Source organism: Pinus tabuliformis, chromosome 2_2, assembly GCF_031772625.1.
Source record: "Pinus tabuliformis cultivar Carrire ecotype Pingquan chromosome 2_2, CPIR1, whole genome shotgun sequence".
NCBI lineage: Eukaryota > Viridiplantae > Streptophyta > Pinopsida > Pinales > Pinaceae > Pinus > Pinus tabuliformis.
Genome location: NC_142300.1, coordinates 560,884,017 through 560,912,010, shown reverse-complemented (window position 1 = coordinate 560,912,010; position 27,994 = coordinate 560,884,017). Strand labels below are relative to the sequence as shown.

General features: G+C 33.9%; 1 pseudogene; it reads right to left on the bottom strand.

The window, feature by feature from the left end:
• Nucleotides 1–7,210: 7,210 nt before the first annotated feature.
• Nucleotides 7,211–8,879, bottom strand: LOC149193878 (amino acid transporter AVT6A-like; annotated as a pseudogene).
• Nucleotides 8,880–27,994: the final 19,115 nt, after the last annotated feature.

Sequence of the window (27,994 nt, the reverse complement as noted above, 5' to 3'; positions counted from 1 at the left end):
CTTTTCTTTCCGTGTTCAATTTTTTTAATAGATGTTTTCCAGTTAATTGATTAGTCATCGATAACCCGGTGACCTATTTTCCTCCTAAAAACCTGCATTAATCTGTCTCCATTTTTCTGCCATAAAAAACATCTCACTGTACCTAATTTACCGTCACACATAATATAAAGATAATCAAATTTACTCCCACACAATATCAATATCATTATTAGTCCCTGCCGTCACAGTGGGGACTATTAGTAATGGTTTTTAGCTTTCACGCTTCTCTTATTTCTTAAGTAACCTATCAGATTTTATATCAAGATTTCCATGGCCAATAAGATGTTTGATTATTTTATTTGGCCTCTTCAGGCAGCCAAGGCAAAGAGGTTATATTATGCATTCAGAGAAGTTATATTATTTATTTATTGGACTTATTTAATTTATTTTTGTTTAGGTAACGGAAGTAATACTAACACTAATTTGTAGATATTAAATGTTTGTTTATTTCAAAAGTTTCAGAAGTTTGTAACAATATACAAAGGGCACACCACATGGCTCGACACACCAGGGGGCTTTGTGCATGCCATGGTGTGGTGTCTAATGTAACTGGATCGACTATCATTGGCTGGCGGTAGTATAGGAAGGAGGAGAGAGCAGGAAGTGTGTAGTGTCGATTGTGACTCACACATATTGGGGAAATGCAACCTGATAATCCTAATGACCCTCGGCTCCAAGGACTGCCTTAATGATAGTTTGATCCTTAGAGTAAGATTTGATGTCTTTGTTGTGAGCTATGTTGTTTACACTCCAGCGAAACTAACAAGAACAGTCAATCAGGTGAGGTGAACAGAACCAATCCGCTTTAGCTAATTCAAATCTAATAAATCTGGTGGTTCCTAGTAACTAGCATTTGCACCAAATGTTGCCAAGGAAACGCTGTAAGGCATAAATTGACGAAAGCAAATAGAGAAAAAAATACTTTGATAAAGAATAAAAATATATTGAACACTGAAATCAATGTCCCATTAACTGGAACCACTTAGTAGACATTCCATATGAAATGGGCATATGATCCAAGAACATTGCTGCATAAGAGAGCCAATTAGTCAGGTAACATAAGCATAAATGGTTTCATATATTAAAATCCACAGGTCTAACAAATTTTGTTTAGCCATTTAAGATATAGAAGCTATCTTGTTTAGCCATTTAAGATATAGAAGCTTCAAAACCTTTGTATATGAGCTATTGTCAAAGGACTGCCCTTGTCCTCAGAAGCATTACCACTAGTACCAAGGAGATCAGGACCTTCAAGTTGTCGAACCCCATGTATTTCATTCCCTGATCTTAATGATTTCATTTGGTTATGTAAAAGCCCCATGTATTTCATTGCTTGATAGTTATGTAAAAGATTACACCTTGTTTGGAAATTTAGAGTTGAAAATTTAAAGGCTATCATCATATTTTGGTCTTGAAGATCTCAATTTTGTGAAACTTATTATTGTCCCTTGCTTTGCAGTTGACAAAGAAATCATGTAATCTATGTTGTCTCTTATTTTAAGAGAGCCCTATTCTTTATGTCTAATCGATGTCATTCTTGTTGCTTGGTGGTGGCACTTACAAACACACAGTGTAGAGTCTGTGTGACCTATGTATTCCGCCGGCAATTCCTCTGCCCTCCACAACTCTCTGCTAGCTCCACCCAGCTCCGCCACCCTCCACATTAAAGTTGACGTCTGACAAGAATTCTGATTTCCATCTCCGTCTTGCTGCCCGAGAGTTAATGCACCTTTCAATTCGAATTCAGAAATAACCGCGGGCTTCTCCCTCACCAATTCGACCCGACACTCCCCTGCAGCTCACCAGGTCACCAAAACAAGGTGGAAAACTCACTCCCGGGCTCTGCATTGGAAATAAATAGCAGTGGTGAGGTTGGATAACCCTGCATGATCGAATTTGTCAATAGAAGTTGCATGCCATCTATTTGACAAATTCCTCTTGCAAAAATTGCTGGAACATCTCAAATTCTTCCCTCTAACCAGTCTAGACGTTTGCCCTCTCCATCTCAAAAATTCAATTACACGCGAATATTTTGGGCCCTGGTTTTGTCTAAACAATGACAATTGTGGCCTCGCCGGAGAGGAGATCTCGGAAGCAGAAGCCTTTGGTGAGTGAAACTAGTCCCCTGCTGCCCGAGAAGCACCAGGATGGCGAAGATGGTGTGCATGAAGGATTCAATGGCGCCTCCTTCTCTGGCGCGGTGTTCAATCTGTCCACTACGGTGGTGGGAGCGGAGATAATGGCTCTGCCTGCTACTATGAAGGTCTTGGGATTGATCCTCGGCAGTCTCCTCATTATCTTCGTTTGCTTCTTGACGGATGCTTCAATTGATATTCTCTTAAGGTTTTGCAGAGCCAGGGCAGCGGCTTCCTATGGCGGCATCATGGGAGACGCCTTTGGGAAAATTAGGAAGATGCTGTTGCAGATCTGTGTGATTATTAACAATTTGGGCATTCTTATTGTTTATATGATAATCATAGGTATTTACCTCCCCTAATTCAAGGAATTATGTTGGTGTTTTTCGATATGACTTCTTTTTATCAGGATATGGTTAACGCGTCGGCATTTAACATTATCTATAGCCATTATTACCATTTAATTTGAATGTCTTTGGCTAATTAGCAGCTACCAGGAATCCTGGTATCTATTATGTTAAGGTTGTCTATTATGCACGTGACCCCAATCGGTATTACTTGGGCTGGCACACATTCATAAGCAATGGAATTGCATTTGGTTATCTAAAACCTGGTGGGACTTTATTAGCTTCTGGCCTTCACCAATGTTATATTAGCTGCCTGTTTTCACTGACCTTGCAAGCCATTGTTGGCCATTTATGTCTGTTCTCATTTGGGAAAACTGGATTTTGTGCTCTTGTTTTCATTCAAGTAAATTAGAGTTTTTTGGGGAATGTTCTGTACTGCCAAAATGTTCCAGTTGATATCCTAAACTGCATTCTGATATTGGATTTTGTGTATGTGAGAGAATTATGTCATTACAGGGTGCTGGGAAACCTTCATTTACGACTTTAGGAGGCAAAGAGAAATGTATTCTAGTCGAGCTGCTAGGATTTAGGCCTTCTTGTTCATGTTTTGAAGAATCCCATCCCCAAACTGCTTCCTCTCTATGTAGAATTGTTTGGGTTGTATTGTGATTCTATGGGATTGATGCCGACCTCGCAGGCAATGCCCATCCCTAGTGAGTATAGAGGTATTTTTGGGTGGCATGATTGGAGGAACAGTACTGCAGACTCTAATTCTTATGTTTATCACGTATAGGACTAACTGGGACAGAGAGGGATTTACCTGTAATTCCAAATCTACTCTTTACTAGCATTCTTCCCGAGCTTCGTAGAGGTATTTACCTGTAATTCCAAATCTACTCTTTACTAGCATTCTTCCCAGGCTTCGTAATTTAGTATATTGCTGGTTTTACCCATAAATTGCAGGCTTCACAAGCTGAAGATCGGATTAAACTTTGGGGAGGTTCAGTAGATTCAATCAAAGACAGTTTAAGGAAGGTAGATAAAGCAAACCCTTTATAATTTACTATGTGATATCTTGTATTATACATAAATGTTTATTGTTCAGAAGATTAATCCTCTCATGTTATATAGAGATGTTTATTCACAAGATTAATCTTGTGGCAGGACACTGAAAGAGATGACAGAGACCAGTTATCTTCTTAAGTATGAAATGAGGATTGCTACACTGTTAGTCTGAAGTGATGCATGTACTCTAATCCATCCACATCACCAGTTTCGGCAGATAATAGGCATTTTTAAGTGTGTTTGAAGAGGACAGTGACTTCATGGTGAATTTGATTATGGTGTCTTCTTCCACAATCAAGGACAAGGAAAGTCATTTTTTCAAGTTGCATTCAATTGTCTAGACAAATTTTTAATTCCTTCATTCGTTGTTTTCGTGGAATCACCCTGTTCTTTATTGCAGGCTTTGACTTTTACAAACGCTGATTAATGGTATTCTATTTTCCATAACATCATCTGATTATCAGGTGATGTTGAAAAATATACAATCTTTTGCCACATTCAAGGGCAAGGAGAGTCATTTTGTCAAGCTGCACTGACTTGTCTAGACAATTGTTTAGTTCCCTCATTCATTATCTTCATGGAACCACCCTGTTCTTTTATTGCAGACTGACTTTTACAAATGTTGATTAATGGTTTTCTATTTTCCCTAGCATTACGTGACTATCAAGTGATGTTCAAAAATATACAAATAGAAGGAAAACTTCACCATGTTTATGTGAATTTAAAGCACGGGACATATTTAAATGTGAAAATTATTTTTGTTTGTTTGTAGGGTTTAATCTTTATCAGACTCTAGGTTTAAATTTGTTGGTGAAGGGTTGAGGATTGAAACTCTCCTATGGAACATCCAAACTCGATCAAACATTAGATACTTTTAATGACAACATCACACAATTGAATAGATTATTCTTCCATCCAACATAAAGCTGAACCTAACATGAAACTAGCCCAACCTAAACTCAACCTTCAACTTATAAAAATATAAATGACAAAATTCAGATAGCTAAGAAGAAAAGGACTACTATAGAGCGTATAAATAAAAAGGTATTAAAACTCTGTAAATTCTATTCAAATAGCGTCTACATTCTAACTTCAAATAGCAAAGTGGCATAATTAATCTGTTCACTTACCTTGGTATCGTTTCTTGCCTCTTTGTTCATTCTTCGGCTTTTACATTGTGTGGGGGCACATTCGTTGATGTTGTTCACCACATCTACTCTCCTTTCTACTTGACTCGAACCTATGTCTGATGAAATCTTTCTCTATTGGCATTTTATATTCTTGAAACATCTTAGTTATCTTGTTTCTCCCCTAGGGCTTGAATTGTTGGACAAATCTTTTCCAAAGGAATCCAATCTCATGTTTCTTCCCAAATTGTTGGACAGATCTTCTCTGGATATAATCAATGTCATGTTTTTTTTGCTAAATTGTATTCTAATATCGTCTTCGAGCCTTCCAATATCATGTTCTTGATTAATGGAAACATCTTTGGCAAATGATTTCATGGGTTTGCTTTTCATAAATCTCGGAATTTTATCTCTCTAAATCTTGTGAATAGTCATATGCTTGTCTGAAAGATTAAGCCATGCATATCTACATATTAACCAATTCAGACTTTCAAACTTTAAAACTGTGGATGGCTAATAAAATCCAGTCTAATCACAATGCTTTGAATCTAATTAGATTTCCCTACAGACAAGCCACCTCTTCAGTCTTAAATAAGTGCCGAAAATATCTTCTTTAGAAAAATCTGATGTCATGTTTCTTCCTAGATTGCCTTACAGATCTTTTCTAGACAATCCAATGTCATGTTTCTTCATATTTCTTACCACACACAAGGCACCTCTATATATTTAAATAGATTCAGTGGGTAGTTATAAGTCAAGGAAAAGTGTGTTGAGCTCAGGATAAATAGTATTCAAACTGCCCTATTTTCCTGAGTAAATTTGGCCTTAAATCTAGTTTGAATTATGACGGAAGTCAGAGTTCTGTTTATTGGAGGTGAACTTTGCCTGTGGAATTTATTTTTGGAGTTTTGGCTGATTATCTCTTTTCAAATAAACAATAAAAAAGAGTGGAACTTTTGACTCGTGGAAAAACAAAACTCACCAAAAATGAGGCGATATGAGTGCTGGATATCAAACATGGATCTCAATATAATTTCATTGCATCGACCTGGTTGTTAAGTTACCAATGATGTGATTCTGTACATGTTTCTCGTTTATTGGTAAATAATACATTTCTCCACCAACCTCTTTTTGTTGTCAATGAAACCATAATGTTTCTTGGAGAAATAATCTCTGTTACTTACCTGTGATAAAAAAAAAAAAAAAAAAAACCCAGATTTGGCCACTGCAACAAAGTAAGTCATTTTCCCTTAATGTTATTGTATTCTCTAATTATCATTTGTTTTTGGTTTAATTTCTTTTCAGGTTGTTTCATTTGTCAACTAGGTTCGTTTGTTGAGAGGATTAGAAATAAATCATTTTTTTATCAGAGTATTGATTTAGACTTGTTTCTTCATTAAATTTTATTTATTTCTAAGCCAATTGGATCACTCACTCGTTTTTTTTTAAATGAAGTTTAGATTTGTTTCCTTTGGAGTATACCTTCCCACCTAGATCTAGATTGGCACTCTCTCCTCAGTCTCCCTATTTCAATTTTGAATTGATTTGGAACTCTTGTTTCAATAAAAAGACTTCATCGGATCTAATCCATGGATCTTAGAATTCCCACTAAGATTTCATTGAATTTCTTTCAGGTCAGTTAGTTTTGTATTAGTTCTTTTTTTTTTAACATTCATTTGTCTCTTACCTCACAACTTTTTAGCTTTGTTATTCTCTTCCATTACTAGCTTGCTTGAACCCAACATACACTTTTCTCTATGATTTAGCCTATCACTGGCCACATTACACCTCTATCACTGCTCCTGCAAATCAAGATCTTATGCTGTTCATGGTATCTAAAAGTACAAGTCATGCAGGAAGTCGGATTGGGTAAGTAATGTTGATTCTTTTACAATTATATGCAATTTGTTGTACTATCTCTTCTTTCTCACTTGTAACTTGAATGTTGGCAGACCTTGTACTCTATTTCTCTGGGTCTGTATGTGTATGCTTGTTTTTGTGTGCATGTGTGTAGTCAATGGCTTGGAGTTTGACTATTACTTATGCATGTCATGTAAGGTATGTATATTTCAAATGGGTCTATCTGTCTGTTGAAGTAGAGACATCAATGAATGGTGGAACTAAGTTGATGTGTCTACTTTAAATGGTTGAAATGAAAATACTTGGAAAAATGGACTAATTACTCTTACTCTGGCCATCTATATCAATGCAGCTTTTGCAGGGCTAAAATGTGAAGGAAAGGAGGATGAAGATTGTGAGAAGTTATTGAAGAGCAATGGAATCATCACACGCAGTGGGATGCATTTTGGTGCACCTCAAACTTATGTGAGGTTGAGTATTATTGATAGAAACCAGACCTTCAATCTTCTGCTTGACAGGCTCTCAACTATTCATGGATGATTAGTTGAATTGCTCAATCATTGATGCGAGATCAACTATATTCCTTTTCAATGTTTACAACTACAAATATAGTAGTATCTTTAACTAGAAGGCCGAGCGACCATGGCAGGATGATACAAGGCTTTACAAAATTTTATCCACTCTTCACAATTCTACAAGCAAATTCCCAAATCAACGTTCTTTTCTTGGTTCTGTTCCAAATAATCTTTATATGTATGTGCACCACCTGCTCCTTATAAAAAATCGTTCTCAAGATCATGGAGGGCCTTCCTCCTTTTTGTTGAACAAAGAATTAATGTCACTCACTATAGCAATTGAACTTGAAACTACTGCCAGAAAAATCATGAACAATGCAATAAATATGTCCTTCCTGGTTGAGATTCCATGGGTGTCTCTGCAATTAAAAAATAATTGAGGTTAGAAGTTACATACAAGCAAGGTGAAAGGCGAAACCAGATGTGAAAAACAACTTTTTTTCTACCTGAGAGCAATGGAAGCTGGGAAGATGAACCCAATACAAACTGTTGTTGTGGCCCCTCTGAATTGAAATGCATCCTAGATACTTGGTATGAATGATGCCCCAAGGAAAATGATTCCAATTAACCCATCAGTGATCAAAATGAACCTCTTATTATCCAAAACAAGATTCTTTTTCACTGGAAAGACAAGCCCATCAAGATTAAGTCTCAGGGAAAAAAAAATTAGAGGAAAGACCAGCATCAGATGTAAGACATAGGTCACACGAACAATGTCATTCAGCACAACACTGTAGGGAACTCCCAAGTTGGTGTCAAAATTGGCCAAGACATCATCCATGGTCTGGTCTCCAAATAGAAGAAAGCCAAAAAAGCTTGTACTTATGTATACAATTGAGCACAATGCCAATGATGTGCGAGCAATGGGCTGCATTTTTGAAGGGTCCTCAAGTTCATTGTATATGGAATGAACTGCATGGCGCAAAGACATCACAATTCATTATAACATAATTTTAAATGCAAATTCAACTAATGAACTCTAAGATACTACACTGCAGGACCAGAGATGGAGGAAAATAATCCATACCATTGTAATGACAGATGTAAGCAGTCACAATAACTGGTACCATAGTGAAAAGCTTCAAGAATGAAGTAAAATCCACAATATCTGGTAACAATCTTGGTACTTTGACGGTGCCACTGAACAACTTTACAATCGCAATACCAGCTGTAATCACAACAAATACAATAGCAAGTGCAACTGATAATGCATAAGTGAATTTCAAAGAATCTGCAAATTCATGGAAATGAACACATCAATATAGGCATCAAGATTTGAACATCACAACTCCTAAGGAATAACCCATGATCCACATCCTTGAATGTATATGCCATATGCCATTTCTAACAGGGAAACATGAAAATTCAGACAAATCATTAAGCAGATGCCATCAGTATGTGACATTCCCAAGATATGTTGAATCCCCTCATATAATTACAACAGTTTTTAGACATTTAAATCCCTGAAAAGGCCCAAATGAAATATGATATATCTGAAAATCAGTGCTAAAAAATGCTTATCAGGATGAGCAAAGCATACTTACCCACTCTCTTGAAAGACACCAACGGAGCTAAAATAAGGACTATGGTGAGAACTAGGATCAGAACACGTCCATTCCACCAATGAAATCCAAACCATTCTTCAAGTATACCAGCATGATGCACGCCATTTGATGATGTTCCAGATAGCACATCACCTGCCCAAATCAAGAAAACACCTCCATCAGACATAGAGATTTCTAATTCAAAGCCATATATAAGATAGGAATCATGCCCAAAGTAATATAAAAGTGGCACCAGATAATTGACCATTCAAACAAAAATGAAAGGAATCTAAGAAAAAAGAGACACTAATAAAGCATGTCAAGTCATGTATGCTTCATAGAACACTTCAACTTTGTTAAACAGAAACAAGTTGTTAGTGTTTCAGCTTGCTAAACTGCTCACAATGCAAAAATTGGGTTGAAGTTTCAATTCAAGCAGTACTTTTAAGATACTCTAGTTGTAACATACATGCTTAAATATTCCCACACGATATACTATTTATCCTTGGATATTACCCTCAAAACTGGGCTAATTCACCCTGCAACCTAAAATGCATAACCTACAATGTTTAGATTGAATTACTTTTCAATTCATCTTATCTTGATTCCTTTTTAACAGAAGCCTGTAAAAAAAACATCAACGGACTGCTTCTAAATCAATGATTGCAAATAGTTAAACTCTTCACAAGGTACGAGGGTCTCCCTCGATCTCCAACATATTAAACACGATGCAATTATGATCTAAAGTCAGATGAATAGAAACACACTCAAGTTCAAACACTGGATTCAGTGATTAAAAGCAAGGGACTATCACATATTTACCAAGATTCAACTTGGGAAATATCACTGAATAAAGGCAGTGATAAACTGGTAATTCACCTTATGTTGCATCCCTTTCCATAATCTTCCAACAAATTGGTCTCCTCAAATAGAAAATACTGATTATGATCGGTTGTTCTAACAACAAAGGGAGTGAGATTTTTTCAAAAGCCATCAGAAGCAGGAAACAAATAACAGAGGAGAAATAAATAATTTGTTCTGAGTACATGATTTTGTAATCAAATAAAAAGACTTTTTCAACTCACAAGGACTGAAAGATGACTCAATTTCAGAACTTTATCCAGATCATTGGCATTCAAAATGCAACCAAACAAAAAGTACCTTAGTTTTTGTACTTGATACCTTAAACATCACTAAAAAACTATCTCCTACTCTGCCAAGTTTTAGCCTTTAGGCGGGTATCCAAATTCTGTGGTAAGACTTTTGCTTGGAAAGGAAGTTGATCATTTCTCATCTTAGTCAATCCTTGGAACCATTTTGCTGCTTTGCTTGTGCCAAACAGGACATTACAGTTTGCACATTTATCACAAAACTAACATAATCAATAACATGAACACATCCGAAATAAAAAGGGGTTATATACTCTCAGCAATGTTGTTAAAACTAAAAAAATAAATAAACAAAAGTTGTCCAGAGACAGAGCAAGTTACCTGATGAGCCTGATTGATCTTCTAAAATTGAAATCCATAGTTATCTCCTTTGCAAACATCCGAATGATACTATAAACAGATCGTATCAACACAGGAGTACACTATGAATTTATCCAAAAATTTATTGTTGAATATGGATCATGATTTTTCCTAACAATTACTATGAACATATACATAGCCAGAACAAAATATTTATTGGAAATTCTTATAATTAGTGAGATTGTTTCTTTCAAGCATTCTAATTTTTAGAGCCTTGCATGTCTACTTTTTATCTATGAACTGTAGCAGGCTTTGTTGCTTTAAGATATGGAAACTTTATAACATTCAAGAGGGAAATTCCATATAGTTGAAAAGCAAGGTGACCAAAAGCACTCTTGACATATTTCTGAGTAGCCCCAGGGCTCAATCTCAGAGTCTCATACTCCTCTCTCATCCCAGGGAAAGCAACAAAGGCCATCACTGCTACATTCCTCCTACCTGCCGAATTTTTCTTCTCTCTGTTTCTCAAGAACGAAGTCCCCTGAGCACCCATAAACCTTCCAAAAGCGGCAGCCATGATCTGTAACAAAAATAGGATGATCCACAAACCTAGCTTGAATCCCCAGTGCAAAACAATCCTATCTAAATGTACAGAATGGGTGTACCAAAATCTAGTAAAATACTCAGAGCAAAGATTATTGAAAATGTGGGAAAAGTAAGAAAATCCAATATCTCAAGTTTACTATCATTTGCTAAAAGGAATTCCAAGCGTCCACGCGTAGGGCTCATAGAAGGCATTATAGTGGCAGCTTTGGTTGTCTTCTCGCTGGCATTTTCCGCTGTGTTTTCCAAAAGAACAAAATACAGAGAAAAGATTGAAGAATGGGAGCAGGATTTTTTTGGCCCCATACATTCATTTACAAGGGACTCCACATCACCACCAGCGGATTCAGGGATGAAAATGTTTTGGGCCAGGGGGATTTGGGAAGGTTTATATGGGGGTTCTCCCCAGCAGTGGCCAAGAAATCGCAGTGAAATGCATAACGAAAGAGTTCAGGGAGGGAATGAAGGGGTTCATGGGACGCATGTAGCACTGGAGCCTGGTTCAGCTGCGGGGATGGAGCTATTCATTGTTTATGACCAGATGCCAAATGGCAGCCTCGATAAACTCGCAAACCGTTTGGGAATGAATTTGTAACCACTTTGAACCAACGGCTGAAACTTTTGCAATCGTCTAACATATAATCATGTGGCTTACAAGGATGATAGGTGGGCAGAGAGAGGAGTTGATTTCAGAGGGAAACGCCTTACAACATAATAATTCCTAATACGAGTCATTGTCCTTTTAGTCCAGAAAGCATAGCTTCTCAAAAAGAATGAGGTAATTATGAGGGGAATTATAAACAATTTTCTCTCAGCTGTTAAATGTAGAACATAGGGATTTTTCGAAGCCTTTGAGCAGATAAATTCTTTTATCTTACAAATTGATTTCTGGAAATGTATTTATGTGTAGCCGGAGCATTTGAGCATTCCAATAGTGTGTGTCATCGAGGCACATACTAATTTTCTTTAAATACTATGAAACCAGATCCTTCGAAAGAAGGAGAAGTACTACTTGCAATTAATTACACTCTGGCTAAAATGGAGGTCTTTGCATATTGGATACAATATCTTCAATAGTGTGTGTCATCGAGGCACATACTAATTTTCTTCAAATACTATGAAACCAAAGCCTTTGAAAGAAGGGGAAGTACTACTTGCAATTAATGGAGGTCTTTGCATATTGGATACAATATCTTTTGAGATGTCTTGAAGAATCAAAATAGTTGTTGCATCTTCTAGTAGATTGATAAATTTGTTGATGTTTTTAGTTACGTGTTTCAGAGGAAAGAAGAAATAAAAAAAACGTTCTTTACAATCATTCAGAACTCCATCAAACTTTGTTTCCCGTCATAACCTAGTCGGCCTAGTCAAGTTCTTCATATTTTTCAAAGATTTGGAAACCTCATACATTTGAAGCCATAACTCTTGATCAAACTTCGCAACCTCTGGCATACCACTTTGTCGAGTCAAGGGTTCAATATTTTTTAGAGTTTCTAAAACCTAAAACCTTTTAAGTAAAATATATCCTTGTTCAAGAAGACTAGAGTTTTCTCTGGTGCAAAAATCATAGAGCCGCTTCAATTTTTGAATGACATATTGTCCTACATAATAGAGCTCCATTGCAAAAAAGTATTTTGCTAGCACAAGGAATTTCTGAAAGCTAATCTGTGAAGTGTTTCCGCATCTTTGCAGCAGTTTGACCATACCACCCTTAAGAGAGAAAGCCTCACTATTAAACACGGTACAAAATGTATCATTTTTACTTTTTCTAACACCAAAGTATTCAAGAGCATACTCTAGGTAGAGAATATCTTGCTCTTCTTGTCATTTTTCAAGTCTCGAAATAGAATTCAATGAGGAAAACAACTTATCTTCCCATTCATCCCAAAGATAAGCTAGTGTTTTAGGAGAAATTCTATTTTGTAGCAGCGTTTTGGAATAATAATCCTCACTGAATAAACGCATCCCTTCATGGAGATTAAATGTTTTCAAATCTCAATGAAGATGTGCATCCAAGGCTTTACGAAGAGTAAAAATTTCAAGTCTGATGTTTCTCATCCTCTGTGCAACGATCTTGTGTTCTGTTAATTTAGGAAGAATGTATAACTCATCTGAAAGTATTTCCACTTCTAAACTTATGGACTCGTATACATGGTTTGGTTCTTTTCCTGCTATGTCTTTTACTTTCTCTAACAGTTCAATATTTCCATGGAATTTCTCCAGTGGCCACCCTTTATTACTCTTACTCCACAATGAATTCAATTGGACATGAAATAAAATGGATTTAATTGCTAGCTCATATTTCCCTTCTTTTAATGGCATCTTAGAATAAAGTAATAAGCCGTCTTTCATCTCTGCAATCTATGCAGCCTTACTAATGTTCCATGTTATCGCTTCCACCGCCACAAGTTCATCAAGTTAATCCTTCTTCAAGAGAAAGGATCTAATTAAGTCTATCGATGGAAGGGCCTTGACAAATATCATCATAGATTGAGTGTTTTTTATTCGATGATAATGTATTGCACATTTCTTGAGATACTCAGTTTCAAGATTTAGTAATTCACATCCATGGAATTTTCCACAGTCTGTATTGCACTTGCTTTTCTTCTAGTGTTCAATAAATTCCAATCCTCTCTTGAATAACTGCCCTTTTAAGCATGAATCTAAGCATTTGGAAATACAATTAACTTCTGGCATATGCACTTTCAACATCATCACGATGTTTTGTCAGGGCAAAGCAATATCCAACGTATTCAAGCCGTGTTTCACCAAATTTCTCCAAATATATTGCACATCGAACAAGGATAAGGCCATCAAAACATGCTCATCTGAAGAAAAAAAGGCCATCAGAACATGCGACTATAATATGCGAATGGCAGAGATCAATCAAAAAACAAGATAGATATATAATAGCTATGGGAGTTGGCAGCTTGAACAACGTGTAATAAATTTGCCTTTGTCTTCATTGATATATCACTACTTCCACACATGATTGTATAAGGATATATTTTCTATGAAATAATTACTAAATGATTTATTGGAAAAAGTTCAAAAAAGATTTCATCTGGACCTCTCAGACAACCATTCTTGCATAATTTGTATATCCATGGTTTTTCAAGCGATTCTCCAATATATCAATTTCATAAAGTAGTAGCCACTTTGTTTTCCAGAAGGAAAAAAATTATATATCAGTAATGGTTGTTTTTCTTATATTTTATTTGAATGTTTCCACATACAGTGAATCTCATGCTTGACATAGTTATAACTATGCTTTTCATTAGTCGACTTCATGTGGTGTGAAAATTATGATTATATTTTCAATAATAGATAGTAAATTGAACTACAATTTTTTTTGGGGTTAACGATGGTTGAATTAGTTATAACTAAGATTTTCATTAGTCATATGAATTTTAGGTTTTCATCTTATGTTTGAATAAATATTCTTATTAATGTATCAAGAATAGCACTGGCAACATTGGGTCGAATAGTTGAAAACCTACATACATAAATCTTGGTTTTTTTGTCTGGCAGAAGAACATGTTAAGTGCTGCTTCATCTTCAAGCAAGTACGCAAATTAATTTTTATTTCAATTGCTTCCTAAAATATTCAGTAGCTTAAAGCAGTGTCTCAATAGAGAGTATTTGGTAGTCTTTAAATCTTAGCAGAATAGCCTTGAGCTCAATAAGATCTTAGTTGTTCACCTTAGAGGAAAATAAATAAGCATTTAACAGTGTATAACTCAGAGCCTTGGATTGAATTAGGCGCCCTGGACATCGAAATTTGGTTCAGTCTATGCAGCGATTATTGGATAATTACTCATTCCACAAGGTTTTTTTTTTTTTTTTTTAGGTTTTCAGGTTTTAGGACTGATCCATTCAAATTCATCCAAGGTTTAGCCCATGAATTTGTTTTAATATATCTATTGCAATCCAAAAAACTAAGGCTCTAAGAAAATTTGGCATGTTTGATTTTACTTTTACTTATGAATTTGAAACAAATAAAGTTTTAACCAAATTTCGTGTGTTTGGCTCTACGCACATTCAAACGTTTTTGGTAGATAGAGAAGATAGAAGGGAAAACACAAAAGTATTCTTCTTGTTTCATATGCAGTTCAAATAAACTCAAAATATATGACTTAATGATAAAAAATATCATTTTGGGCAAATTTTCAAATGTTTTTGGTAAATAGAGAAGATAGAAGGGGAAACACAAAAATATTCTTCTTATTTCATATGCAGTTCAAATAAACTCAAAATATGTGACTTAATGATAAAGAATATCATTTTGGGCAAATTTTCGTATTTAAAATGTCTTAGGGTTCAGAGTTCCCTAGCCTAGAATGATCGAAATCCACCCTCATTAATTCAAGCTAGGCATATTGAAAGCTAGAATAAGTAAGTGGACCAGGTGGGGAAACGATAATGGAATGGTTGTGAGAGTCCCCAAATTGTCAAATCGGGCTGCAACAAGGCCCCAACGCAAAGTATTTTATCGTCTCCAAGACAATTGACATCATTCCTACAAAATAGGGCTTATAGATGAAAGCTCCTGCTTCATCTGCTCATCAAAGTTGGTGAAAGTATGGGTCACTTTAGCGTAGAAAGAATCAATGTTCTAAACATGTTGCTGAGACTTTGAAATAGTGTGATGTGTGGACAGGAAGAGGCTTCATTTTATAAGTTGTGTGAACAGATTCAATAGCCAGTTATTTGGACTCTAACAATTCTATATACTTGTAGTGCAGATATTTGATTCCTTTGCTCTCCCCTATGGTTGTTCATTCTTTAGACTCTAACAAGTCTATGTAGCGTATATATTTGATTCCCTTGCTCTTCCCTACAGTTTTTTTTTCTTTGGACTCTAACAAATCTATGTTGTTTTTTCTTTGGACTCTAACAAATCTATATACTTGTAGAGTAGATATTTGATTCCCTTGCTCTTTCCTATGGTTGTTTGGTATGGGTTCAATTCATAGGTCATGTACAGGTCTAGAATACTATCTTGATAAGCTAGGTTCACATCTTCATACGTAGAAACAAGCCCCCTTGAATCTAAGTAAATCACCCTTGAATCTAAGTAAATCATCTACTCGAGGCAGGGACTTGCTGCCCTGCAGCTCCCCTTGTTTTATATACAATTTGAAAACATTCATCTATTAAAATTGTTGGAAGTTATGAAAATGTACAATGATCACACATATCATATAGTTACAAATTGATAATTATGTTTATAAATGTGTTTTTTTTGTGTTTCACAGATTTTGGATATCAATAACAATTATGTCTATATGATTCCAACATTCATAAAATATTTCAAAATAATTTTAGTAGTTATTATATATGAAAAGTTGAGATCTATGTCAAAAATATTTATGGTTTTTTGTGATTTTTAATTATTTTGAATAATTAAAAAAAAATTGTATAAATGAATTAATTTAAATAATTAAATTTTTTATATATATATATATATATATAAATGAATGTTATATGAACATGAGTTAATTTTAGACAAAATGGTATTATTAAATGATTATATTGATCCACTTTTTAGTAAAAAAATGTATTACAAAATAATTTTTATGGTTAAAAATCTTATTCAATATTTTTTACAAGTATATATATTTAATTAATATGTTAATTTATTTTATAAATAACAATAATAAATATTTAAATAAAAATATTATTTGATTATTTTTATAACATTTTCAATTTTAATGCCATAAAATGTATAGGAAAAATATTCTTTTAAATAATGTTTATCCATATTTATTGAATATATATATATATATAAATAAATATAAAGGGTTAGTTTATAATATTAATTTTTTTATGTTAATTGAAATTTATTTACTTAATTAATAATTGTAATTAAATTAAAAACTGATATTAAAATTTTATACCAAAACTCTAATATTTAAATCTACTCATTATAAAATCTAATTATTACTTATAAAAATTGAACTCAAGATCTCTGGTTCAATGAGTCTTCCTTCTAGGACCATCCACTTAAGCTACCCCAAACAGACTAATATATACTTAATATTAATTATATTTATTAATATAATTATATAAACCAATAATAATAATCACAAACATCTCATGCACAAATCCACTTAAGCCACCCCAAACAGTCTAATATATATTTAATATTAATTTAATTAACTCGGTGAAAGAGTTAAACATGTACTTTATATATTCTTCGCATATATTCTTCGGTGAAAGAGTTCTGAGGCTCGGTGAAAGAGTTAAAAACATACTCTATATATTCTTCGCATATATTCTTCAGTGAAAGAGTTCTAAGGCTCAGTGAAAGAGTTAAACACGTACTCTATATATACTTCGGTGAAAGAGTTCTGAGGCTCGATGAAAGAGTTAAACACGTACTTTATATATTCTTTGCATATATTCTTCGGTGAAAGAGTTCTGAGGCTCGGTGAAAGAGTTAAAAACGTACTCTATATATTCTTTGCATATATTCTTCGGTCTGTGGGCTGCGGTGGGCATGAGCGATCTGCAGTCAAGTTTGCTGATATCAAGTGCACACATTCCTTATCTTTTTCTTTTTCTAATACATATTTGCTCATATAATTTCAGGTATGAATATTTCACCACAGTTACCAAAGATTACCAAGGGCAGACCTAGCACAGTTACTCTACAAGGCCTTTATGAATATGTAGAGTCTTTAGAGAAACATAGAGAAGAAAGAGAAGCCAAGCTACAAAAAGAGTTAGAAGCCATGCTAGAAAATAAATTTGCATCTCTTGAAGACATGATCCAAAAACAAATAGAAAATAAAATAGAACTACTGGAGAATAAAATGGAGGCAATGGAGACTAGATTGCAGGTTATAGAAAAACAAATCCAAGATACTAACCAACCATCCTAGCAAGGAGATGCTGATACTTTAGAGAGTCTTAAAATGAAAGACATGATTAAAGAACTAGAAGAAAAAGTTAATAGCCACCTCACCCCAAATAATGTAGTAGATAAGTTAGATATCAAACCAATTAAAGATGAAATGAACAAATTAATAGAATTAGACCACGAACGTAACAAAAGGGCCTTGAACCTTATAATCTTCGGTTTAAAAGAGGAAGTAGATGAGGATACTTTAGCCTTAGCCCAGACAGAATTACATAATAGATTACAATTTGAAACAATGTGTCTCACAGAAGCAACAAGGTTGGGGAAATTAACAGAGAATAAAGGAAGACTAATCCGCATAAAGGTGAGCTCCACTAATCATAAGTACGACATACTTAGTAAAACCTCAAGTCTAAAAGGAATGGGAATATTCATAAATGAAGATCTCATTCCAGAAGATCAAACAGAATTAAGAAAGGAGGTTCAAAAGGTAAAAGAAGCTAGAAAGGAAGGAAAATGAGCAATAATCAGAAATAGAAAAGCCTTTATTCGAGATAGAAACCAAAAATATAGTAATCAATAGCAATTAAACATGCTCCAGATCCTTTCTTAGAACTGTCGGGGCTTCCCATGGAACAAAGGCCCCAAGCTAAGTTGGATTTCAAATGATGCTGATATTATTTTGCTTGTTGAAACTTGGGAGCACAAAGAATCTAAGGTCCCTAACATAGATGGCCTTACGCTATGGTCTACCTAGAACAAGCGATCCTCCCATAGAGGCATTGGGGAAATAGCTTGTTACATTAAGAAAAACATCTCCCCCCATGCTAGGATTTATAAAAATGAGCCTCACAACCAATATAGTTGGATAGAGATCAAAGACACTAATAATAAGAAGTCCTACATAGCAATATGTTATTTCCCCCCATCAATTCTAACTTCTATAAGAAGAAGAATCTAGATAAAACTAACCCTTACAATGGTTTAGAGAATGATATTTCTAGCCTAAGGAATGATGGTGATATCCTTTTAATAGGTGACTTTAATGCTCAAACTTCAAACAACTGAGCTATTATTCTAATCAATCATTCCAACCCTAGTCCTCTTTGGTTAGACGGAGACCCTACTCTGGCTAGTAGGTACAAAAGGAGCTCTGAAGACCTCGGGGAAAATTTGTTTGGGTTGGAGCTAGTCAAGCTCTGTAGTGCTCAGGATCTCATAATTTGCAACGGTCTAAAGAAGTGGCCCAATTCCAGCAAGATGACCTACATCCATGCACTTGGTAGCATCGTGGTAGACTACGTTATTTCCGATCTCCCATTATACAACGAAATAATAAATTTTGACATCTTAAACGACCACGAACCTAACTCTGATCATAGGCCTTTACTTATAACTCTCATTTTTGTCATGCATAGAGTTCCCACAGAAAATAATACTTACAGCCAAAAGAACTTAATATTTGATAGAAATAAAAATGATCTCTTTCTAAATGAATTAAAAACTAATTTGCTTCCTTGATCTAGAATAGACAACATAGAAGATCTCTATCAGAATTTTACCACAACCCTCTCATATTCTATTAACAAGTTCTCAATTGAAGTTTCAAATAATAAAAGAAATAGCAAAACCAATCCATGGTATGACAAAGATTGTAAAAGTGCGAGGAAAGCAATTAAGGAAGCTGTTGATGAATCTTTTAAAATGGACAGGATAAAAATATACAAAGCCCTAACTAAAAGGAAAAAGAGGCAGTACATTCGTCAAAGATAGGAGAATCTCTTACACCTCTCTAAGGTAGCTCCTAAGAAATTTGGAGGCAGATTCTAACTAGGAAGACTAAATATAATAATAAAATTGCTCTTCACGATTGGAATTCCTATCTTAAAAAGCTTTATGAATCTCCAAATGTCATGGATAATTTGGAAACCTTGCTCACAACGAAAGAAGTTTTCTCTTTAGAAGACATTAAGTTTGGGGTTAATTGCCTCACTGATGGGAAAGCTAAGGACATTGAAGGTTACCAGGCGGAAATCTTAAAAATCGGAGGTCCTGTCCTCATCCCCCACATCCACAAGCTTTTCAATCAAGCAGTCAAGCAAGGGGTCCCTAAACCTTGGACTAGGAGCCTCATTATCCCTATTTTTAAAAGTGGGGATACAAATAACCCCTCTAATTATTAGACAATTATGATCATCCCTCTCTTAGCCAAGTTATATGGTAGTATTTTGGAAAAGAAGTTAAGCATATGGCTTGAAAGTGAAGGTAAGTGGGCTAAAGGCCAAGCAGGTTTCAGAAGGCATCACTCAACAATAGACCACCTCGTTACGCTTAGGATCATTGCGGAGGAATGTCGTAATGATAAATCCAATTTATTTTGTTGCTTTGTGGACTTTAAAAAGGCTTTCGATACGGTTCCTAGATACAACCTTTGGAATAGATTAGAAGAGCTAAAGGTTCCTCTCGAGTTGAGAGCTGCCGCTATAAGGTTATACGAGAATGTAATTGCCAAGCTAAAGAGCAATGAGGGGTGGTTGAAAGATATTAAGTGTAACATCAGAGATAAACAAGGTTGCCCCCTCTCCCCTACCCTATTTGGCATTTACATCGATAAGCTCGAAGGATATTTAGAGGAAGCAGGATGTGATGGCACGATCTTAGTTGGGATAGTAGTTATCCTTCTTCTCTATGCTAACGATATTGTTTTTTTGGCAAGGTGCCCATCTGATCTTGATAGGCAACTCAGGCTTCTTAAGGATTTCGGCTCTACCATGCATATGACTATTAACACTGACAAAACAAAAGTTATGATTATCAAATCCAAGAAGGAAACTTACGCTAATTTTATGTATGACAATAATAACTTGGAGGAAGTGTATTCTTACAAGTACCTAGGAATTGATATTCATCATAAGCTCAACTGGAACCATAGCATTGAGAAAAGGATTAATGGGGGGTGGAAAGCTTATTTTGGTCTTGAAAATAATTGTAAAATAGCAAACCTCGTAATGTGGGACAAAAATAAGTTCCTCTTTGAACCTTTAGTCACTCCTGTTATCTTATATGGCTGTGAGGTTTGGGGTTGCAGCATCTCCAGAGAATCATAGAGAAAGATTGAGCAAATCTAGAAGCGTTTTATAACTTATAACCTAAAAATTAAAAGTAATACACCCTATCCTATTCTCCTTATAGAAGCAAGTCTTTACCCTATTGAGAGCCTAGCTATGATTAGGTTTCTGTTGTCAAGCACAAACTTAATAACGTAGACGATCATAGACTTCCTAAGCTAGCTTTAAATTCCAACGAAAACCACCTAAGGCTCAATCGGGGGTGGCATAAAGACACAAGGGCCTGGTTAAACTATTAGGAGATCAACGAGAATGATGCATTGGAAAACATAAATAACATTAAAGATATTGTTACTTCTAAGTTCAAAGAAAAAATGTGGTGTGAGAAAGATTTAGCGTCTAAAAGAAAATTAAGTTATTATAAGAAGGTCATCAACCCCACCCTAGAAGATCAAAAGTATCTCTCTATTTTAACTAGCTCAAAGAATAAAATTAATATAGCAAAGATTAGAACGAATTCTCATGAGCTCCATAGTGAAACAAGTCGTTGGGCAGTTCCTAAAACGCCATGGATGGAAAGGATCTACCATATATGTGAGAATAGGAACATCGAGGATGAAAACCACTTCCTCTTAGAGTGCCGCGCTTACAACCACATTAGATCTCAGTTTCACAATCTTTGTTACAATACTGACCTTCCTAGCCTTTTACAATGTCAAAATTATAGTGAGCTCGGGAGGCTTCTCTCCAAGATTTTTGAGCATAAGAATAAAATCTTAAATCAAAATAAATAATTTGTTTCTTTAGGTCCGATAGACCAATTTTTGGTCTCAGCGGAGTTAACCATCATCATCATCATCATCATCAACCAATAATAATAATCACAAACATCTCATGCACAAATTTTACCTGAAATGTTCATTTCAGCTATCTTTTAAGACAACTCCATTATTTAAGGTAATTTCAATATTTAAAGTGAGATTGAAGACAAAGGTCGCCATAGATATGGATAAACTCATCATACCGTGAGCGGATGTGAGAAGTAGATCATAATTTTCTATTGCGTGAAACAAGTTTAACAATGCAACGACCCTCCCAAATTGTTTTTTTAAGCATAGCAAAATTTACTATCTAATAATTAAAATTGTGAGAAACAAAGTAAGATATAATATTTTTAATAATATTTAACTTTAATTTTATGAAAATTATAATATTCTTTTTAGTAATAATTTAATATTTAATTAATAAATAATTACTATGATAAGTTTTTTTATTAAAATCGAGTAAATTCATTTATTTTTTTATTATAATTATGACTTTAATATTATTAATAATATTTAATTTTAATTTTATGAAAATTATAAATATTATTTTTAGTGATAATTTATTATTTAATTAATAAGTAATTACCGTGATAAGTGTTTCTATTAAAATTGGGTAAATTCATTTATTTTTAAATTACAAATTATACTTATGACTTTAAGAATAAAATATGTGCGCATATTTTAAATGGAAATTCTCAACAATGTTGGCATATTTTTACCAAATTATCATTTGTGCTTATGGTTTATCTCCACTTAATACATATATAATTATTAAGGAAAAGTCATAAAATATGTGCGCATATTTTAAATGGAAATTCTCAACAATGTTGGCATATTTTTACCAAATTATCATTTGTGCTTATGGTTTATCTCCACTTAATACATATATAATTATTAAGGAAAATGTGAAATGTGACTGGGAAATTAATGTCATTAATTTCTATGGATAGTACAGACATAATAAATCAAATAATTTGTTATATAACCTAATCACCAAAAGTATGACAGAGGTGTTCATGCTAACAATATCGTTGTATGTTATTTTGTTTCGATCCATACTAGCATTTATTTAGAGCACGTAATAACAATGTTGGTAATATAGAATGGATGAAAGTTGGGTTGAATATGAAAAAATATAGATCGAAAAAGATTTTTTTTAAATAAAAATTGAAAATCAAATGCTACCTCGATGGAAATTTAGATAATTTGAATAATTAAATTCATTTTTTTTTTCTAAAACCTATTTAATGATATTATTAAGATGTATTTAGTGATATTATTAAAATGTTTGAGGTGATAGGTCTGTGCATATCACTGGAGAGATCGTATGCATAGGATTGGAGAGGGATCACTATGATCCATCGCATAGAGGCTCATGATATTTCTCACTTAGTTTTGTGATACCAAACATTAAGGGTGAATGTCAAAGGTGAGTGGTAAAGTTTATGATCTTTTAATTTGCATGGACAACACAAGGTATTACAGGACGGAGTGACGAGCTGTTGCGAACATCAATAGGACCTTTAATCTAAAATTGAAATTTAAATGGTGTCCCCAGCCTGGTGGTTTGGATTATAACAACGAAGAACAGTGCTGAGATTTAAATATATATATATAGTTGTAGAAGTAGGGCTTGTCTAACAATGAAAGTTGGTTGTTAAATTGGTCCTATTACATTTCGAATTTGATTCACATTTATCAGCGAGAGCTAATGCTTATCCTAATACGGATAATCCCGACTAATATGGAGAATCTCGAGGTTGATCCATTATAATGATATACAAGATGAATATGGAGAAGCCCCAAGTTGATCTATTATAATGATAAAAGGAGTTTTTTTATTATAATGGTCAAATTAAGTTTAAAAAAATTTAAATTTAAAAAAATAGAATAAAATTAATAATTAATAATTATTTAGTTAAAATAAAGTTGAGATAAAATAGTAAATCTATGGATGGATATTTTTGGGCTCTAGGTTTTCACAAACCATGGTTTTTTGCAAGTTATTTTTCATTAATGTATCTATCTAAAGGTGATTGTAGTAAAATCTTTTAAATAAATAAAAAGTAAATCATAATTTCACCATAAATATCATAATCCTAAGCAATTTTCATATTCGATTTGGCAAACAAAACCACTCAATAAAGGCAAACCCTGGAAGAAGAATTCAAAGATTAAAAAAAAAAGATACAGTGCATTTTCTTTATATTTTTTATATTTATTTTTATAAAATCCATATTAAAGGCACACCCTACGAAGAAGAATTCAAAGATTACAAAAAAATAAAATTGAGTGCATTTTATATATTTTTTTATTTTGTTTATTTTTTGTTTATAAAATCCGTTTAAAATTTATTTGGGTTCCTCAGTTGTTCATAACAAGTTAGTTTAGATACAATTGTTATTGAGTTTAATTTACGAGATCAAATGATAACAAAAAATCAACTAGCATAGCTCTCGATTTCTTATTAAATTTTACAATATAGCATATGAGCTTATTATGTTTTACAGTCCTGAGCTTATATATATCCAACCAGCCTAGATCCATCTTAACTTGGATATATATCCAACCAGCCTAGATCCATCTTAACTTGGATCTATTAAGCATCTAGAGAGATCAAATATCTAGGAGTGCAAACCTTTGCTCAAGTTGAGATGTACTTCTAATGCCTAATAAATCCAGAGTTAAGATGTATCTAAACTAGTTAATACAATATACATTGCGATGCATGATGCTTTATAGTAATTATCAATTTAAGATCGTTATCTTGATTTCTCATTCATTTTTAAGTTAACATGTTTAGAGCTTAATATTTGAAATGATAACTTATAAAATTTTACTTTGATTCAAAATTAAGTGAAATATTCACTAAATAGAAAGTTTATTTACACACAAACATTACTCTACATACACTGAACTAAACTTTTGATACCATTCTGTAAAGCTTCTCAAAATTTTAATATTAAATTATAGTATTAATAATATTAATAACTTTATCAATAATGACATTATCAAATGTTGTTATTAATATTTAAAGATAATATTATTATATGTAATAATTTATCTTATTTTAATATAATAATATGGTGAACAATATTAATGTAACTATTAATATTATTTTTTTTAATTATGTTGTTTTCAAAATGTTTTCCATCGTAGTGAGGTGTCATTTGATTGTTGGGACTTTGTCCTTATTTATCCTAAATTATATTGTTTTTGAAAAAGTCTTTGGAACTCGAAAGTTTCTCTAGTAATTGTTTTCCTATCGTGTCTAAGGTCCCACTTATTTTCCATTGTGTTTAAGGTCCCACTGCCCTCAGAGAATCTTTCTAAGTTTCATCCTTCAAGGTCCCACTGCCATCAAGAATCCTTTTAATTTCCATCATTCAAGGTCTTACTCTAACAAAGCATCTATCTAATCTTTTAATTAGATAAGTATAATATATCTCAATCATATATCTGCTAGTTGGTAATTTAAAACCCATGTCCAAATTAATTGACCCAAGTCTTGCATATCATAGTTATTATGAACTCTAAATATTTTGAATATCCCAGTTATTAGTCCCTGCCTTCGGCACAACAGGGACTCTAGCTCTAGCGATCAGTAGAGCATTTACTTGCCATTAATTTTTTATTTGACCAAACATTTTCCATGCATACCAAAATTTAAGCAAAATTTCTTGTGGCAATTTTGTTTCACCGAAATTTTAACCAAAGTTTTCAATTCGACCTCTTATTGGAAACTTCACGTAGTTCAAGGCAACTTTAGATAGATAATTTTTTATTTATCCAAAGTCTTAAATGAAGGTACTTTGGATATCCGATGATTCACTAGTTTAAATCATACATGCATAATCATACTCTTATAAAACGTTTAATAGATTTCATGTTCATACTCTTATACAAAGTTTGATGTAATTCATGTAATGTTGACACTTGTTGCATTCCATTATTTGTTGATGCCGGTTATCATCCACATGTACCTTTTCCCTATATCATTCCACCATCCTTGTCTTCCTACAGAAACAATTCTTTCTTTGTCTTCTCACAGAAACAATTCATTCACCTCGTGTATTTTTCTCTTCTTGCAGAAATAATTCATTCAGAAGGAGGAACTAAAATTTTCGAAGATTGGTATTCAACCTCAAGAATGAGAGGTGCAAACCCTTACCAGAAGCGGCCACAGAAAATTTGGCAAGAGGTTGCAATGACCTGGAACGAATGGATTCAGGAATACCCTAATTCAATATGGAATGGAATAGGTTCATGATTGACTCCACGAAACAATACATTTTTTCTTCCTCACGGATTCATAAAACATCTCTTGGTAAACAAGCCTTAGCATGATGGTATGTTTCGCTTAGACATGAATGGTCCGCTACAAGTTAATCAACCTGCTATTAGGAGATTCAAACTTAGAATATGTACATGTCTAGGGTTCTTCCCCATTTAGGGTTATCCCTCGCAAGTTCATCCCAATAGTTGGGTATTACCAGTACCCTTTCCCTTCAACTCAGGAAAGCATTACCATTATATCATCTTTCAATGAGGCTAGAGACCACTATCTATATCCTTTCAATTTGGATAGCACTAGTATTATCTTCTCTCTTTAGTTTCTAGCAAAGCACTGGCAACAACAAGTAGAGAAGGTCTAGGCACATGCAGAGAAGGTACGGTGGCAGGTACTTCAACAGAGATTTTATACAATAATCTATACAATAGTCGTCATTATAGAAACAACAATATGAAAATTTTCACAAAGGTTGTAATATTATAGAAAACCTAACCAAATGCGCAAGACTGCAATATTGCAGAAAGTAATAGAAGACTAAAAGTTGCGGCAGAAAAGATGGAAAAAGGCTTCAACTGAAATAGTTCCATGCACTTGTGCATCATGAAATTGAGTCTTTTTTTTTTTCATCAATTGAAATAGTGACATGGACTTGTGTATCATATCTTTCAGCCATCATCTTATTATTTTTCCCATAAGTTTGTTTTTGTTAAGTTAACAATCTTACAAATCTACAAGAAATTAAAATTTGAAGGGTTATAGTCTCCAAAAAATTTATGATCAATTTGTTAATCGTTGGAGGGATAGTTTTCATTCTTTTATCATAAATTTGTATAAGGATAATTGGTACATGTTTAGGGACAATTTTCATTCTTTTATCATAAAGAGATGTAAAAATAAAAAGATGCAACAATAATTAGTAAAAAAAATTGTATCACTAGAAGTATAACTAGCTCACCTTTGTTCATTCTGAAATCACCCCAGCGTTCTAGTTCTTCTGACATTCTAACCTACATACTCATTAGTCTCCTCGGCAGAGCCATCATGTTGTCCCAATTACTTTTCTCTAATTGAAGTGTATTTCTATGCATTGAATGAAGGGTTGAATACACTATTGTTATTTACACTCTAGCTAATTGCAAATAAATATACTAGCAACAGGGGAGGGATAGGCTGTGAGCTAAAAATGGAAAAGCAAGTTATTGAGTAAAATTGGTTGCCATCAAATTTTCTCCATCTCCCTTGCTTCCGTGCTAAGGAAAGTGCACTCCATGTAAATTTTATATATTATAATTGACCATCATTTTATTTCAATGTAAACATAATTTTCCTTATGTCCTTTTCTTTGCTTCCGTGGTGAGTCAAGTGTAGTCCATGAAAATTTTCTATATTACAACTCACCATCATTTTATTTGTATGTAAACATAACAAAGTAATAATACAACGCATAATTCCATCTGGGACCCACCATAAAGGGCATGTGTCTCACCATTTAATTCTCTGGAACATACCATGCATTTCATTCTCTGGAACATACCATGGGACATCTCAAAATGTTTCCCTCCTTACCCTGAAGCTTGTGCATTCCTCCATTGAGCCATGCTCTACAACTAATTATCATGTGTTTCTTAGTTTTTTTTGAACTATCTCATTGCTTCTACATATAGGATTGTGTTGGTGGGGTAGTCCGAGTCTTGAATATTTCATCCATGGCTTTGCTTGCTACGTTAAAATCTTCCTAGGTGCTACCGCTTGTGTAGATCTGATTGGTGGATGAAGATGGTAACAGAGGGAGGAAGGAAGAGACATGAACCAAAAAAATCAACGATAATGAACAACCATCATCCTTATTTAAGTCATTACTCTAGTTACCCAATTATTCTTGAAGTTCTCCTTTGTTATTGCTCTTTTACTGAATATAGGTTTTCAACTAGCACTTCTCAAACACTCAATGAACTAATCAAATCAAACCTCTTCAACCTGCTACATATTTATCCTTTGTAGAACCATTTTATTTATTTATTTATACAGTGAAATTTACAAGATTTTGTGTTCTTTTCTTTCAGCAATTCGACTTAGTGTGCACATTACCATAGGGGTTATGCTTTGAAGTGACATTTTATTTTATTTATATGATAATTTTTTCTGAGTTATGACAATTTGCGGAGTGTGCCAAAACTAT